This window comes from Bufo bufo, chromosome 9, assembly GCF_905171765.1.
Source record: "Bufo bufo chromosome 9, aBufBuf1.1, whole genome shotgun sequence".
Taxonomy (NCBI): domain Eukaryota; kingdom Metazoa; phylum Chordata; class Amphibia; order Anura; family Bufonidae; genus Bufo; species Bufo bufo.
The window spans coordinates 129,365,046-129,382,676 of NC_053397.1; the positions used below are offsets into that span (position 1 = coordinate 129,365,046).

The following is a 17,631-nucleotide window of genomic DNA, read 5'->3' on the forward strand; positions in this document are numbered from 1 at the left end:
CATAACCCCACTATAGATTGGTCCAAGGGGGAGTTGGTGAGATTGGGGCCTAAGTGTGACTCGTGCTTGTCCGTGGTACAGGCTGGGGTCTCAGTAAAGTCTGATACTTTACCCACTGTTGTTAGGGAATATTCTGATGTATTCTCATCACCAACCCCGGAGGTTCTTCCCCCCCCCCCCCATAGACCTTATAATTGTACTATAGAGCTAGTAGAGGGTGCCAAGTTTCCTAAGGGGCGAATTTATAATCTTTCTAAGCCCGAATGCAAGGCCATGGAAGATTATATTAAGGAGAGCCTTGGTAAAGTGCATATTAGACCTTCTGTCTCTCCTATGGGGGTGGGGTTTTTCTTCGTTAAGAAAAGAGATGGTGGTCTTTAGGCCATGTATCGATTACCGGAGATTAAATAAAATCACTGTCCAGAATAGATACTCCCTCCCATTGATTCCGTATTTATTTAACCAGGTTCTGGGGGCAACCTGGTTTTCCAAAATTGACCTGAAAGGGGCATATAATCTAATCCGAATCAAGGAGGGAGACGAATGGAAGACGGCGTTCAATACTCCGGTAGGACACTTTGAATATCAGGTGATTCCTTTTGGACTCAGCAATGCCCCAGCTGTGTTCCAAAACTTCATGAATGACATTCTTAGGGAGTTCTTAGGTAAATTTGTTATTGTCTATCTTGACGACATTTTAATATTCTCTCCTGACTTCGAATCCCATGTGTCTCATGTTAAACAAGTATTAGAGGTGTTGAGGGAGAATCAGCTATCCGCTAAGCAAGAGAAATGTGTCTTTGGTGTACAGGAGATTCTGTTTCTAGGGCATGTTCTGACTCCTCACGCCTTCAAGATGGATCCTGGTAAGGTACTAGCAATTAAGGAATGGGTAAGATCTTCATCCTTAAAGGCCTTACAACGGTTCTTAGGTTTCGCCAATTACTATCGTAAATTTATTATGAATTTTTCCGTAATTGCTAAACCGTTGACCGACCTTACTAAGAAAGGAGCGGATTTGGAGAATTGGTCTACTGAGGCCATTTCTTCATTTGAAAAATTAAAAAAGGCATTCAGTAGCGCTCCCATTCTGATCCAGCCTGATCAGGAGAGACCTTTTATTAGGGAGGTGGATGCGTCCGAGGACGGCGCAGGAGCAGTCCTATTCACAAGGTCCTTTTAGCCTCACTAACCTGAGACCATGTGCCTTCTTCTCCAGGAAATTCTCTCCCACGGAGAGAAACTACGACATAGGGAATAGGGAGTTGCTGGCCATTAAATGGGCATTTGAGGAGTGGAGGCATTTTCTGGAGGAGGCAAGGCATTGTGTAACTGTTGTCACTGACCATAAAAACCTTATGTTTCTCTCGTCTGCTAAGAGGTTGAATCCCCGTCAAGCCAGATGGGCTCTGTTTTTTACTCGTTTTGATTTTTCCATTACGTTCAGGCCGGGAAGTAAAAATGTGAAGGCGGACGCATTATCTCAGGGCATCCACGCTTTTCAACCTACTGAGGTACCACCTGAATCCATCCTACCAACAAAAATCTTCATAGCAGCTCTAACCCAGGATATCTCGGCTCGCATTAGGTCTGAACAACATCTGGCACCGGTATCCACCCCAACAGATAAGTTGTTTGTTCCCATACAATTTCGTCTCCAGCTGTTGGGTGAGTGTCACAATTCTGCCTTTTGTGGACATCCGGGTGTTGAGGGCACTAAGGATCTGGTTTCTAGATCTTATTGGAGGCCCACTCTAACTAGGGATGTCAAGTCCTACGTGTCAGCCTGTGAGGTTTGTGCCAGGTCCAAGACACCTAGGACTCGCCCTGCTGGTAACCTACGACCCCTACTAATCCCAGTAGACCCTGGTCCCATATCTCGATGGACTTTATAACTGACCTACCGCCGGCAGAGGGTAAGACTGTAGTTTGGGTAGTGGTCGATAGGTTTAGCAAGATGTTTCATTCCCCTGTCTAAACTCCCGAATGCCAAAACCCTGGCGTCTATTTTTGTGAAAGAAATTGTTCGATTGCATGGTATCCCGGAAAATATTGTTTCTGACAGGGGTGTGCAGTTTGTGTCCAAATTCTGGAGGGCCTTCTGTCAAAAATTTCAAATTTCATTGTCTTTTTCCTCTGCCTACCACCCTGAGAGTAATGGGAAGACTGAACGCCTTAATCAGTTAGTGGAACAATTCTTGAGGTTGTATGTTGCTGATGACCAGCAATTATGGGTAAAATTTCTTCCATTGGCTGAATTTGCTTTGAATAACCGTGTCAATTCTTCTGCTGGGATTTCACCTTTCTTTTGTAACCATGGTTTCTATCCCCGTTTTCATTCTGGGTCATCCGTCTCCTTCTCTAACCCTGAGGCGGATAGTCTCTCCTCTGAACTGTGCACAGTTTGGGCCCGGGTTCAATCGAACTTAGAAAAGGCTCAAAGTTCTCAGAAACTCAAGGCCGATAGGAGACGTTCAAGGGGGGTGAATTTTCAGGTTGGGGATAAGGTATGGTTGTCCTCCAAGAATCTCTCTCTTAAGGTAGATTCTAAAAAGTTTGCTTCTCATTTTATTGGACCATATAAGATCACGGAGGTGATTAACCCGGTATCATTTAGGTTGGAGCTGCCCGAATCATTCCACATTCATAATGTGTTCCATAAATCTCTACTTAAAAAATATTTTTAACCGGTAGTACCATCGAAAGCCTCGCCTCTGCCGGTTCTTGTTAATGATGCTGTCGAGTATGTGGGGTATAAAATAGTGGATGTCAGGAAGGTCCATATTTCCTTGCAGTACCTGATTCACTGGAAGGGGTATGGACCTGAACAGAGATCTTGGGTACCTGCCAGGGAGGTTCATGCTCCTAGACTTGTTTGAAATTTCATTTAGAACACCCTGAAAGGCCATCGCCTGAAGTCTTGGGTCCGGTGGCCCCTCGTAAAAGGGGGGGTACTGTAACAGGGTGCCGAAGGCACACTCGGTCTCCCATCAGCCGCAGACCTGCTGCTTAGCCTCGGGAGCGAGGATCTGTGTTTGACCTCGTTCCCAGGGCGGCTTTGCTAGCTGGGAGGCTCCCTGCTCCTAGGTCTGCCTTGAGCGTCGAGCTGATCACTCGGTGCTCGACTGGTCGGTCTGTCGGTCATGTGACGCTGGCCACGTCACATGACCCTCACTCCCCACTATAAATACAGGCAGCCTGCTGGCCACAGGTTGCCTGTTAATTTAGGTTCCTGGCAGTTGTTGGATAACTGTGTACTTACCTGATCCTGTTCCCTGACGATCCTTTGCCTGCTCCTCCTGTACTGCGCATCCTTCCTGGTATATTGACCTCTGCTTCCACCTGACTATTCTTTGCGGACTCCTTTGGTACTTCTCGACTCTCCTGGTATTTATGACCCCAGCTTCTCCTGACCTTTATTTGCTTATCCCTCTGTACTGCGTTGTCCTCTTGGTTTTGACCCGGTCCGTTCACTATCCGTTATTTTTTTTGTCTGTCCTTCCCGCACGTATACTAAGTTAGGGACTGCCTTCCAGTTGTCCCCAGTCATCAGGACTCGTGAGGCAAGTAGGCAGGGCAAGGGTTGAGGGTGGAGCGCAGTGGTCACTATCCTCCCCCCTGTGTGTGTGTGTGTGTGTGTGTGTGTACGTGACCGTTACAGCGCCCCTTCCTTAACTTAGAAGCTTCTGCTTTAATACTTTGCCCCACATTTCCACTCGATCAAATTTAATTTCATCCATTGACCTCCCTTGGATGTAGTATCCATTTCTCACTCTCCCTCTCCAGCATTGAACCCTGATTCGCCGCTAACCATGATCAACATGGTAGGCACAAAAACTAACATCGAAAGTTGATAGAGAAGATATCCAATTGGATCATGAACATCACAGGGACGTGCGACATGGTGGGGCAGTATGTGTGCACACGCCTACACGTACTGACTGATGGGTCTGCCCCCTTCAACTTCTGTGTCTCCAAATTGGGCACATGGCCTGAGCTTGCCCTTTACGCCTTGGAGGTGATGGCCTGCCCTGCAGCCAGTGTATTGTCTGAATGTTTATTTAGCACGGCTGGAGGGGGTTGTAACAGATTATATTTCCCAATGTTTTGGGGTGTACCCTAATTTAAACAAAAAATAAAACCAAAAAGCAGTGTAGGCTACCTCTTCATCCTCCACTGTCGCTTCCACCTACACGCGACATCCACTGCTTCCTCAACCTCCTACTCCATATGGACCTCGTCCTCCAAGATCAAGAATATTATTTTTTATTTTTACTTATTTTATGTTATTTTAAGTCATTTCCCTATCCACATTTGTTTGCAGAGCACTTGCCATGCTCTTAACCACATTTTGCTGCCATTTGCCCTATAGCCCTTTCCATTACTTTTTTACAGCCATTTTAGTGCTCAACAGTTCGGGTGCCCATTGACTTCAATGGGGTTCGGGGTCAAGTTGGGGTCCCGAACTCGAACTTTTTTATGAAGTTCAGCCGAACTCGAACATCCAGGTGTACACTAGGGATGAGCGAACCCGAACTGTATAGTTCGTACCGAATTTTGGGGTGTCCGTGACACGGACCCGAACATTTTCGTAAAAGTCAGTGTTCGGGTTCGGTGTTCGGCGCTTTCTTGGCGCTTTTTGAAAGGCTGCAAAGCAGCCAATCAACAAGCGTCATACTACTTGCCCCAAGAGGCCATCACAGCCTTGCCTACTATTGGCATGGCTGTGATTGGCCAGTGCAGCATGTGACCCAGCCTCTATATAAGCTTGGGTCACGTTGCGCTGCACGTCACTCTGCTGATTGAAGCATAGGGAGAGGTTGCAGCTGCGACGTTAGGGCGAGATTAGGCAGTGATTAACTCCTCCAAAAGACTTCATTCTGTGATCGATCTGCAGCTGTGGATCATTGAAGTGCTAATATTAACTTGCTCACTTTTTTGAGGCTGCCCAGAGCGTTTTTAGATCACTTTTTTTCTGGGGTGATCGGCGGCCATTTTGTGACTTGTGGTGCGCCAGCACAAGCTATCACCAAGTGTATTTAACCATCAATAGTGTGGTTATTTTGTGCTAGATCCTACATCAGCTGCAGGCTGAGCCTGTGTCACCGAAGTGCATTTAACCATCAACAGTCTGGTTATTTTTTGGCCATATACTACATCAGGGGCAAGTTGAGCCTGTCACCCAGTGCCTAAAAAATAGACCTGACATTTCTATTCAACCAAATCTGTACTGTTTTAGCTGGTCAAGTTATTTGTAGTGACCGTAAAAGCACACTTTTTGTTCTGGGTTGAAAAACTATTCCCAAATTTGCCATTCTCAAAATAACTAGTTTCTGGTATATGAGGCCTACTTGAAATCTATCCCAAAAAGGATATCTTACATTGAAGGTACTGATAGTGTCATTCAGAAAAACCTAAGACACACGCTACCGTGCAGATAGAAGTCTGATTCTGAGATTAAACTTAACCTGTCACACAGTGCAAAAAAAAACAGGTCTCACATTTCTATTCAAGCAAATCTGTACTGTTTTAGCTGGTCAAGTTATTTGTAGTGACCGTAAAAGCACTTTTTTTTTTCTGGGTTGAAAAACTATTCCCAAATTTGCTATTCTCAAAATTGTGGTGAACGGAAACAATGAGGAAAACATCTAATAAGGGACGCGGACGTGGACATGGTCGTGGTGGTGTTAGTGGACCCTCTGGTGCTGGGAGAGGACGTGGCCGTTCTGCCACAGCCACACGTCCTAGTGTACCAACTACCTCCGGTCCCAGTAGCCGCCAGAATTTACAGGGATATTTGGTGGGGCCCAATGCCGTTATAAGGATGGTAAGGCCTGAGCAGGTACAGGCATTAGTCAATTTGGTGGGCGACAGTGCATCCAGCACGTTCACATTATCTCCCACCCAGTCTTCTGCAGAAAGCGCACAGATGGCGCATGAAAACCAAGCCCATCAGTCTGTCACATCACCCCCATGCATATCAGGGAAACTGTCTGAGCCTCATGTTATGCAGCAGTCTCTTATGCTGTTTGAAGACTCTGCTGCCAGGGTTTCCCAAGGGCATCCACCTAGCTCTTCTTCACCAGGGGTGGAAGAGATAGAATGCAATAACGCACAACCACTTATGTTTCCTGATGATGAGGACATGGGAATACCACCTCAGCACGTCTCTGATGATGACGAAACACAGGTGCCAACTGCTGCGTCTTTCTGCAGTGTGCAGACTGAACAGGAGGTCAGGGATCAAGACTGGGTGGAAGACGATGCAGGGGACGATGAGGTCCTAGACCCCACATGGAATGAAGGTCGTGCCACTGACTTTCACAGTTCGGAGGAAGAGGCAGTGGTGAGACCGAGCCAACAGCGTAGCAAAAGAGGGAGCAGTGGGCAAAATCAGAACACCCGCCGCCAAGAGACTCCGCCTGCTACTGACCGCCGCCATCTGGGACCGAGCACCCCAAAGGCAGCTTCAAGGAGTTCCCTGGCATGGTACTTCTTCAAACAATGTGCTGACGACAAGACCCGAGTGGTTTGCACGCTGTGCCATCAGAGCCTGAAGCAAGGCATTAACGTTCTGAACCTTAGCACAACCTGCATGACCAGGCACCTGCATGCAAAGCATGAACTGCAGTGGAGTAAACACCTTAAAAACAAGGAAGTCACTCAGGCTCCCCCTGCTGCCTCTTCTGTTGCTGCCGCCTCGGCCTCTTCTGCTGCTGCCGCCGCCTCGGCCTCTTCTGCTGCTGCTGCCGCCGCCTCGGCCTCTTCCTCTGCCTCTGGAGGAACGTTGGCACCTGCCGCCCAGCAAACATGGGATGTACCACCAACACCACCACCTGCGTCACCAAGCATCTCAACCATGTCACACGACAGCGTTCAGCTCTCCATCTCACAAACATTTGAGAGAAAGCGTAAATTCCCACCTAGCCACCCTCGATCCCTGGCCCTGAATGCCAGCATTTCTAAACTACTGGCCTATGAAATGCTGTCATTTAGGCTGGTGGACACACACAGCTTCAAACAGCTCATGTCGCTTGCTGTCCCACAGTATGTTGTTCCCAGCCGGCACTACTTCTCCAAGAGAGCCGTGCCTTCCCTGCACAACCAAGTATCCGATAAAATCAAGTGTGCACTGCGCAACGCCATCTGTGGCAAGGTCCACCTAACCACAGATACGTGGACCAGTAAGCACGGCCAGGGACGCTATATCTCCCTAACTGCACACTGGGTAAATGTAGTGGCGGCTGGGCCCCAGGCGGAGAGCTGTTTGGCGCACGTCCTTCCGCCGCCAAGGATAGCAGGGCAACATTCTTTGCCTCCTGTCTCCTCCTCCTCCTACTCAGCTTCCTCCTCCTCTTCTTCCACCTGCTCATCCAGTCAGCCACACACCTTCACCACCAACTTCAGCACAGCCCGGGGAAAACGTCAGCAGGCCATTCTGAAACTCATATGTTTGGGGGACAGGCCCCACACCGCACAGGAGTTGTGGCGGGGTATAGAACAACAGACCGACGAGTGGTTGCTGCCGGTGAGCCTCAAGCCCGGCCTGGTGGTGTGCGATAATGGGCAAAATCTCGTTGCAGCTCTGGGACTAGCCGGTTTGACGCACATCCCTTGCCTGGTGCATGTGCTGAATTTGGTGGTGCAGAAGTTCATTCGCAACTACCCCGACATGTCAGAGCTGCTGCATAAAGTGCGGGTCGTCTGTTCGTGCTTCCGGCGTTCACACCCTGCCACTGCTCGTCTGTCTGCGCTACATCGTAACTTCGGCCTTCCCGCTCACCGCCTCATATGCGACGTACCCACCAGGTGGAACTCCACCTTGCATTTGCTAAACAGACTGTGCGAGCAGCAGCAGGCCATAGTGGAGTTTCAGCTGCAGCACGCACGGGTCAGTCGCACTGTGGATCAGACACACTTCACCACCAATGACTGGGCCTCCATGCGAGACCTGTGTGCCCTGTTGCGCTGTTTCGAGTACTCCACCAACATGGCCCGTTGCGATGACGCCGTTATCAGCGTTACAATACCACTTCTATGTCTCCTTGAGAAAACACTTAGGGCAATGATGGAAGAGGAGGTGGCCCAGGAGGAAGAGGAGGAAGAGGGGTCATTTTTAGCACTTTCAGGCCATTCTCTTCGAAGTGACTCAGAGGGAGGTTTTTTGCAACACCAGAGGCCAGGTACAAATGTGGCCAGACAGGGCCCACTACTGGAGGACGAGGAGGACGAGGATGAGGAGGAGGTGGAGGAGGAGGATGAGGATGAAGCATGTTCACAGCGGGGTGGCACACAAAGCAGCTTGGGCCCATCACTGGTGCGTGGCTGGGGGGAAACACAGGACGATGACGATACTCCTCCCACAGAGGACAGCTTGTCCTTACCTCTGGGCAGCCTGGCACACATGAGCGACTACATGCTGCAGTGCCTGCGCAACGCCAGCAGAGTTGCCCACATTTTAACGTGTGCAGACTACTGGGTTGCCACCCTGCTGGATCCCCGGTACAAAGACAATGTGCCCACCTTACTTCCTACACTGGAGCGTGATAGGAAGATGCGCGAGTACAAGCGCACGTTGGTGGACGCGCTACTGAGAGCATTCCCAAATGTCACAGGGGAACCAGTGGAAGCCCAAGGCGAAGCCAGAGGAGGAGCAAGATGTCGCCAACGCAGCTGTGTCACGGCCAGCTCCTCTGAGGGCAGGGTTAGCATGGCAGAGATGTGGAAAAGTTTTGTCACCACGCCACAGCTAACTGCACCACCACCTGATACGGAACGTGTTAGCAGGAGGCAACATTTCACTAACATGGTGGAACAGTACCTGTGCACACCCCTCCACGTACTGACTGATGGTTCGGCCCCATTCAACTTCTGGGTCTCCAAATTGTCCACGTGGCCAGAGCTAGCCTTTTATGCCTTGGAGGTGCTGGCCTGCTCGGCGGCCAGCGTTTTGTCTGAACGTGTATTCAGCACGGCAGGGGGCGTCATTACAGACAAACGCAGCCGCCTGTCTACAGCCAATGTGGACAAGCTGACGTTACTAAAAATGAACCAGGCATAAATCCCACAGGATCCCTTGTGCAGATTAGATATTAACTACCTCCCCTTAACAATATATTATTCTACTCCTGGGCACTTCCTCATTCAATACTATTTTTAATTTCATTTTACCATTATATTGCGGGGCAACCCAAAGTTGAATGAACCTCTCCTCTGTCTGGGTGCCGGGGCCTAAATGTGTGACAGTGGCCTGTTCCAGTGGTGGGTGACGTGAAGCCTGATTCTCTGCTATGACATGAAGACTTATTCTGTGCTGACATGAAGCCAGATTCTCTGTTACGCGACCTCTCTCCGCTGCCTGGGTGCCTGGGCCTAAATATGTGACAGTGGCCTGTTCCAGTGGTGGGTGACGTGAAGCCTGATTCTCTGCTATGACATGAAGACAGATTCTGCGCTGACATAAGGCCAGATTCTCTGTTATGGGACCGCTCTCCTCTGTCTGGGTGCCGGGGCGTAAATGTGTGACAGTGGCCTGTTCCAGTGGTGGGTGACGTGAAGCCTGATTCTCTGCTATGACATGAAGACAGATTCTGTGCTGACATAAGGCCAGATTCTCTGTTACGGGACCGCTCTCCTCTGTCTGGGTGCCGGGGCCTAAATGTGTGACAGTGGCCTGTTCCAGTGGTGGGTGACGTGAAGCCTGATTCTCTGCTATGACATGAAGACAGATTCTGCGCTGACATAAGGCCAGATTCTCTGTTACGGGACCGCTCTTCTCTGTCTGGGTGCCGGGGCCTAAATGTGTGACAGTGGCCTGTTCCAGTGGTGGGTGACGTGAAGCCTGATTCTCTGCTATGACATGAAGACAGATTCTGTGCTGACATAAGGCCAGATTCTCTGTTACGCGACCTCTCTCCTCTGCCTGGGTGCCTGGGCCTAAATATGTGACAGTGGAATGTTCCAGTGGTGGGTGACGTGAGGCCTGATTCTCTGCTATGACATGAAGACAGATTCTGCGCTGACATAAGGCCAGATTCTCTGTTACGGGACCGCTCTCCTCTGTCTGGGTGCCGGGGCCTAAATGTGTGACAGTGGCCTGTTCCAGTGGTGGGTGACGTGAAGCCTGATTCTCTGCTATGACATGAAGACAGATTCTGCGCTGACATAAGGCCAGATTCTCTGTTACGGGACCACTCTCCTCTGTCTGGGTGCCGGGGCCTAAATGTGTGACAGTGGCCTGTTCCAGTGGTGGGTGACGTGAAGCCTGATTCTCTGCTATGACATGAAGACTGATTCTGTGCTGACATGAAGCCATATTCTCTGCTATGGCATGAAGAGTCTGATTCTGTGCTGACATGAAGCCAAATTCTTTGCTATGGCATGAAGAGACTGATTCTCTGCTGACTTGAAGCCAGATTCTCTGCTATGGGACCTCTGTCCAATTGATATTGGTTAATTTTTTTTATTTTTTTTATTTTTTTAATTCATTTCCCTATCCACATTTGTTTGCAGGGGATTTACCTACATGTTGCTGCCTTTTGCAGCCCTCTAGCTCTTTCCTGGTCTGTTTTAAAGCCTTTTTAGTGCCCAAAAGTTCGGGTCCCCATTAACTTCAATGGGGTTCGGGTTCGGGACGAAGTTCGGTTCGGATCCCGAACCCGAACATTTCCGGGAAGTTCGGCCGAACTTCTCGAACCCGAACATCCAGGTGTTCGCTCAACTCTAGTGTACACTCAACTCTACTCATTACATGCAAAGCAAGATATTTCAAGACTTTATTTGTTATAATTTGGATGATTGGGGTTTCCTTTGCTCAGGGGGTATGGATTAATTAGCTGACTAGAGTGTGATACTTTGAGCCTAGAATATTGAACCTGAATATGTAACAGACAAATTTGTTAAATTAGTTTGGGTGTGTCTACTAGGTAGATCAGGGGTATATCACACCCAAAAATTGGTGAATTTCACCCAAAACAGTCTGGCCAGTGTGTGCAAGGTGGAGTTCCACCTTGTGGGCACGTCGCATATGAGGTGGTCAGCGGGAAGGCCAAAGTTGCGCTGCTGCGCTGACAGGCGAGCAGTTGCAGGGTGAGAACGCCTAAAGCGCGAACAGACGGCCTGCACTTTATGCAGCAGCTCTAACATATCGGGGTAATTTTTAAGTATTCTCTGCACCACCAAATTCAGCACATGCGCCAAGGCAAGGGATGTGCATCAAACCGGCTAGTCCCAGAGTTGCTACAAGATTTCGCCCATTATCGCACACCACCAGGCCGGGCTTGAGGCTCACTGGCACCAATCACTCATTGCTCTGTTGTTCAAGGCCCGTCCACATCTCCTGCGCGGTGTGGGGTTTGTCCCCCAAACAGATAAGTTTTAAAACTGCCTGCTGTCGATTACCCCTGGCTGTGCTGAAGTTGGTGGTAAAGGTGACCGTACTGTATGAGTGGTCTGGACCTGAAAGTGGGTGAAGGTGTTACGCTGACCGGATGAGGAGCCGGTAGATGATAAAGAAGCGGAGTAGGAGGAGGAAGCAACCGGAGGCAAACTAAAGCGCCCTGCAATCCTCGGTGGTGTAAGGACATGTGCCAAACTGCTATCCGCCACTACATTTACCCAGTGTACTGTTATGGAGATATAATGTCCCTGACCATGCATACTGGTCCACGCATCCTTAGTGAGGTGCACCTTGCCACAGATTGCATTGCGCAGTGCACACCTGATTTTGTCCCCCACTTGGTTGTGCAGGGAAGGGATGGCACGCCTGGAAAAGTAGTGGCGGCTTGGCACGACGTACTGTGGGACAGCCAACGTAATAAAGCTTTTAAAACTCTCCGTCTCCACCAGACGGAATGACAGCATTTCAAAGGCCAGTAATTTCAAAATGCTGGCATTCAGGGCCAGGGATTGCGGGTGGGTAGGGGGGTACTTCCTCTTCCGCTCCAGTGTTTGGGAGATTGAGAGCTGAATGCTTCCGTGGGACTTTGTGAAGATGCTTGATGAACCAGATGGTGCTGTTGCTCGCAGATCCTCGGTTTGCAGGGTGGCAGGTGGCACTGTCACTCCAGAGGTGGATGAAGAGGCCGAGACTGCAGCAGAAGAGGAAGCAGAAGAAGCAAGAGACCTTTCTTGGTTTTTGAGGTGTCTACTCCACTGCAGCTCGTGCTTTGCACTTAGATGCCTGGTCATGCAGTTTGTGCTCAGGTTGAGAACGTTTATGCCTCGCTTCATGCTCTGATTGCACAGCGTGCAAACCACTCGTGTCTTGTCGTCAGCACATTGTCTGAGGAACTGCCACACCAGGGAACTCCTTGGAGCTAGCTTTGGTGTGCTCGGTCCCTTGCTGCAGTGGGCAGTAGCAGGCGTACTGTCTAGGGGACGGGTGCTCCGCTTTTGCACCCTGCTCCCTCTTCTGCTGTGCTGGTGGCTCTGTGCAACAACCGCCTCTATTTCCGAACTACACAGGTCACTCGCATGACCTTGATTCCATGTGGGGTCGAGGACCTCCTTATCCTCCACATCATCTTCCACCCAGTCTTCACCCCTGTCCTCCTTGTCGATCTGCATACTTTCGAAAACCCCAGCAGTTGGCACCTGTGTTTCGTCATCATCCGAGACGTGCTGCGATGGTCCTCCCATGTACTCCTCTTGAAACATAAGTGGTTGGGCATCGGTGCACTTAATCTCTTCCACTTCTGGGGCAGGGCTAGGTGGATGGTCCTGGGAAGCCCTGCTAACAAAGTCATCAAAAAGCAGAAGAGACTGCTGCATGACTTGGTGCTCAGACTGCTTGGCTGATTTCCAAGGGTGTGAGATGAAAGACTGATGGACATCGGCTGCAGGTGCCAACTCTGATCTTTCAGCAGGAGACTGGGTGGGAGACAATGTGAACGAACTGGAGGCACTGTCAGCAACCCAATCTACTATCGCCTGTACTTGTTCTGGCCTCACCATTCGTAGAGCCGCATTAGGCCCGACCAAATACCGCTGAAGGTACTGTCGCCTACTCTCACCTGAGAAAGGTGTTTCACTTGTGCGTGTAGCTGGCACAGATTGACCACGACCTCTCCCTGTAACAGGACCTCCACCAGCAGCACCACGACCGGGACCACTTCCCTTATTTGATGCTCTCCTAATATTTCTCAAATTTAGGATCTTGCCAAAAATGGGTGTTCTTTTAACCCCTTAGGGACCCATGACGTACCGGTACAGCATGGTTCCCGAGTCCTTAAGGACCCCTGCGGTTTGCGGCTTTTACCTGTGCGGCAGTGTCGCCATCGGGTCCCCATGGGGCTGTAGGGGGGACCTGATGGCGCTGCCTTCCGGTGAAGAGCCTGTGAGATCCAGCCCCCTGGATCTCACAGGCTGGAAGCTGTATGAGTAATACACACAGTATTACTCATACAGCCAATGCATACAGAAGTATTGGAATGCATTGTAAAGGATTAGACCCCCAAAATTTCAAGTCCCAAAGTGAAAAAAAAAAGTAAAAAAATTTTTGTTTTCCCCCCCAAAAATAAGTTTAAGTTTCAAGTAAAAGTTTCAAGTAAAAATAAACAAAAACTTCATTTTCCCCAAATAAAGTTAAAAAAAACTTGGTCCGTATAGACCGGCTCTATAAAAATATCACATGACCTAACCCCTCAGATGAACACCGTAAAAAATAAAATATAAAAACTGCTAAAACCATTTTTTTGTCACCCTACATCACAAAAAATGTAATAGCAAGCAATCAAAAAGTCACACACACCCCAAAATAGTGCCAATAAAACCGTCATCTCATCCTGCAAAAATCATACCCTACCCAAGGTAATCACCCAAAAACTGAAAAAAATTATGGCTCTCAGACTATGGAAACACTAAAACATGATTTTTTTTTGCTTCAAAAAAGAAATCATTGTGTAAAACTTACATAAATAATAAAAAAGTATACATATTAGGTATCGCCGAATCCGAGACAACCTGGTCTATAAAAATATCACATGATCTAACCTGTCAGATGAATGTTGTAAATAACAAACATAAAAACGGTGCCAAAACAGCTAGCTATTTCTTGTTATCTTGCCTCACAAAAAGTGTAATATAGAGCAACCAAAAATCATATGTTCCCTAAACTAATACCAACAATACTGTAGTTTCTAAAATGGGGACACTTTTTTTTGAGTTTCTACTCTAGGGGTGCATCAGGGGGGCTTCAAATGGGACATGGTGTAAAAAAAAACAGTCCAGCAAAATCTGCCTTCCAAAAACCGTATGGCATTCCTTTCCTTCTGTGCCCTGCCGTGTGCCCGTACAGTAGTTTACGACCACATATGGGGTGTTTCTGTAAACTACAGAATCAGGGCCATAAGTATTGAGTTTGGTTTGGCTGTTAACCCTTGCTTTGTAACTGGAAAAAAAATTATTAAAATGGAAAATCTGCCAAAAAAGTGAAATTTTGAAATTGTATCTCTATTTTCCATTAATTCTTGTGGAACACCTAAAGGGTTAACAAAGTTAGTAAAATCAGTTTTGAATACCTTGAGGGGTGTAGTTTTTAGAATGGGGTCATTTTTGGGTGGTTTCTATTATGTAAGCCTCGCAAAGTGACTTCAGACCTGAACTGGTCCCTAAAAATTGGGTTTTTGAAAATTTCTGAATAATTTCAAGATTTGCTTCTAAACTTCTAAGTCTTGTAACATCCCCAAAAAATAAAATATAATTCCCAAAATGATCCAAACATGAAGTAGACATATGGGGAATGTAAAGTAATAACTATTTTTGGAGGTATTACTATGTATTATAGAAGTAGAGAAATTTAAACTTGGAAATTTGCAATTTTTTTTAAACTTTTTTGGTAAATTTGGTATTTTTTTTATAAATAAAAATGATTTTTTTTTTACTTCATTTTACCAGTGTCATGAAGTACAATATGTGACGAAAAAACTATCTCAGAATGGCCTGGATAAGTCAAAGCGTTTTAAAGTTATCAGCACTTAAAGTGACACTGGTCAGATTTGCAAAAAATGGCCAAGTCCTTAAGGTGAAATAGGGCCGAGTCCTTAAGGGGTTAATAACAGAATAGAACAACAGTATCTAACGCGTGTATCTCACAACAACAGATGCAGACAAGGCCGCAAATTAGGTATTTTGCCCTAAATGGGTGTTTTTTAAAACCCAGAAAATTATTGAAGTATTTTAAGCTTGTTTTAACAATAACAGATGCAGCAAAGACTGCAATATTAAGAACTTTGGCCAAAAAGGGTGTTTTTTTAAATAACAGAATATGACAGCAGTATATAACGCTTGAATTTCACACTGACAGATGCAGACAAGGCCGGAAATTAAGTATTTTGCCCAAAATGGGTGTTTTTTTTAAAACCCAGAATATTAAAGCGGTTTTTCTATCTTAAATTGCACAGTGACTAATGTGGCAGAGGGCCAAGATGGAGGTTATTGCCAAAAATGAGTGTTTTTTAAAAGCCAGAAAAAGTATTTCAAGCTTGTTTTACAATCACAGATGCAGTAACGGGGTGTTTTTTTTTAATAACAGAGTATGACAGCAGTATATCACGCTTGAATTTCACACGTACAGATGCAGCAAGGGCTGTAAAATTTTGTATTTTGCCCAAAAAGGGTGTTTTTTAAAACCCAGAAAATTATAGCTGTATTTCTAGCTTAAATTGCACACTGACTAATGATGCAAAGGCACCAGATGTAGGATATTGCCAAAAATTGGTGTTTTTGTAAACCCAGATTTTTATTGCAGTATTTCAAGCTTGGATTTCAATGTCACAAAAGCACAGATGCAGTACTGGTGCACTGAGCTTGCATACAATGGTTGCCGCCGCCCACCTAACTAACAGACGGATAAAAGTTATTTTTCTCTGTCACTGTGCTCAGGGCAGGGTAAAAAGATTGTGCACTGCACCCACACAACTAAATCTATATAGATCGCTGAGTTCAATTGCAGTTCTGATTAAAGTTTCTTTTCTATTCTCTCCCTCATAGCAGCAGCATCCTATCCCTACACTAAGCACAGCAGATTGATGTGCAGCGCTACGTGACTCCAGCTTATATAGAGGCTGGGTCACATGTTGCACTGGCCAATCACAGCCATGCCATTAGTAAGCATACAAACACAAAGGGGGGGGAGGGGTCAGCACATCCCAATGCGCAGGTGCACATTGATTGTGGCTGCAAATATATATCTGAAAAACACAGTGCAACAGCACTCTGCAAACCAAATAGAGTACAAAAGTATATTACATTGCAAATGCTATGCTATGCTAATAACTTAGAGATGCAAATTTGGTACAAAATCATTTGAGCCCGTCTGCCGCACCTCAAGGCGATCTCTATAAGACGGGTCCTAACACTAAAGCTCACCTGTTGGGTGCCATGGCAGCGACCATGAAATCCAGGAAGTGCAGGTCCTACATGCATGCTGGGTCCCTTTTGGTTTATATCTGTGTGGTGCCAAAATGGTCTTCATTGAATCCAGTCCATTAGTAGGCATGGCTGTGATGGCTTCTAAGGGCACAGAGTTAAACGCTTGTTGATTGGCTGCTCAGCAGCCTTTCAAAAAGCGCCAATAAATCGCCGAATACCAAACCCGAACTTTTACTGAAATGTTCGGGGTCCAAAAATCCTAAAGTTTGCTATGAACCCGAACTTTACAGTTTGGGTTCGCTCAACCCTAGTAATGAGTCTATCTCCTATATAAGTTTAACCTTTTAAGTTGCATTACTGAAATAAATTAACTTTGCACGATATTATAATTTTTCGAGTTTCACCTGTGGATATGCTAGAGAAATTGCAACAGATTTTTGGGAGAAAATACAGGTGCAGTTGGACATCCCATGGCTGTGACCACTCTATGCGCTGCAATCAATGCACTAAAATCTGCTTAATTGTCCATTTATAAACCGTAGGAAAAATGCAACAGGTAAAGGTACAATTAAACGTCCTTGTCTGAGACCACACTACTCACTTTTATAAGTCAAAAACTGCTTGGTAAGAGCAATCTGATTAATAAAAACTTGTATAATAATGAAAGCTTAATTGTATGCCATTTTATTATTAATATTATTGCACTCATTCTTGGATAATACATTTTTCAAACCTTTTAGCCTGTGTACAGTAATATTATTTATCTGTAGTCAATTAATCAGTAATTAATTCTCATAAATGTGTTTATTTCTTTAGCACAACAGAGATTTCAGTATCATCAGAAGGACCATGCTAAAGCAGTATTAATAATTGGCCTGGCCACTGCTACTAGTGCATTACTCCTAGCAATATTTTTTTGGCTAGCTAACCGACGGCTGAAGAAAGGTAATAATTGCATATTTATATTGTTTATTACTTTATAATAAAAAAAACAACATGGTAATGTATTGAAGCTCAATATAGAGATGGGTTATACTGTACATAGCATGGTTCACACAAATGTAGGGGTTCATATAGAGTGGTCAAGTCTAAGCACTGGATAATGTAAAGAGTATGGTGGCTCTCTATCGCCTAGAACTATGAATGGGTGCTGCTAAGCCTATTGACTCACCCAGTCAAAGAATTGATAATGTATATAGAAATGCTGAGCACTCTCCCAATGGACCACACAAAGACTATCCAAAAATAATTTGGAAAATT

General features: G+C 46.6%; 1 protein-coding gene across 2 annotated transcripts in view; it reads left to right on the forward strand.

Moving 5' to 3' along the window:
• LOC120978679 (L-selectin-like) overlaps nucleotides 1-17,316 on the forward strand; it is an 869,073-nt gene extending 851,757 nt beyond the window's left edge. For both annotated transcript variants that reach the window (XM_040406944.1, XM_040406945.1), the window contains one exon: nucleotides 17,188-17,316. The gene's annotated coding sequence lies outside the window, so the exon portion shown is untranslated. The remainder of the gene's footprint in view (nucleotides 1-17,187) is intronic.
• Nucleotides 17,317-17,631: the final 315 nt, after the last annotated feature.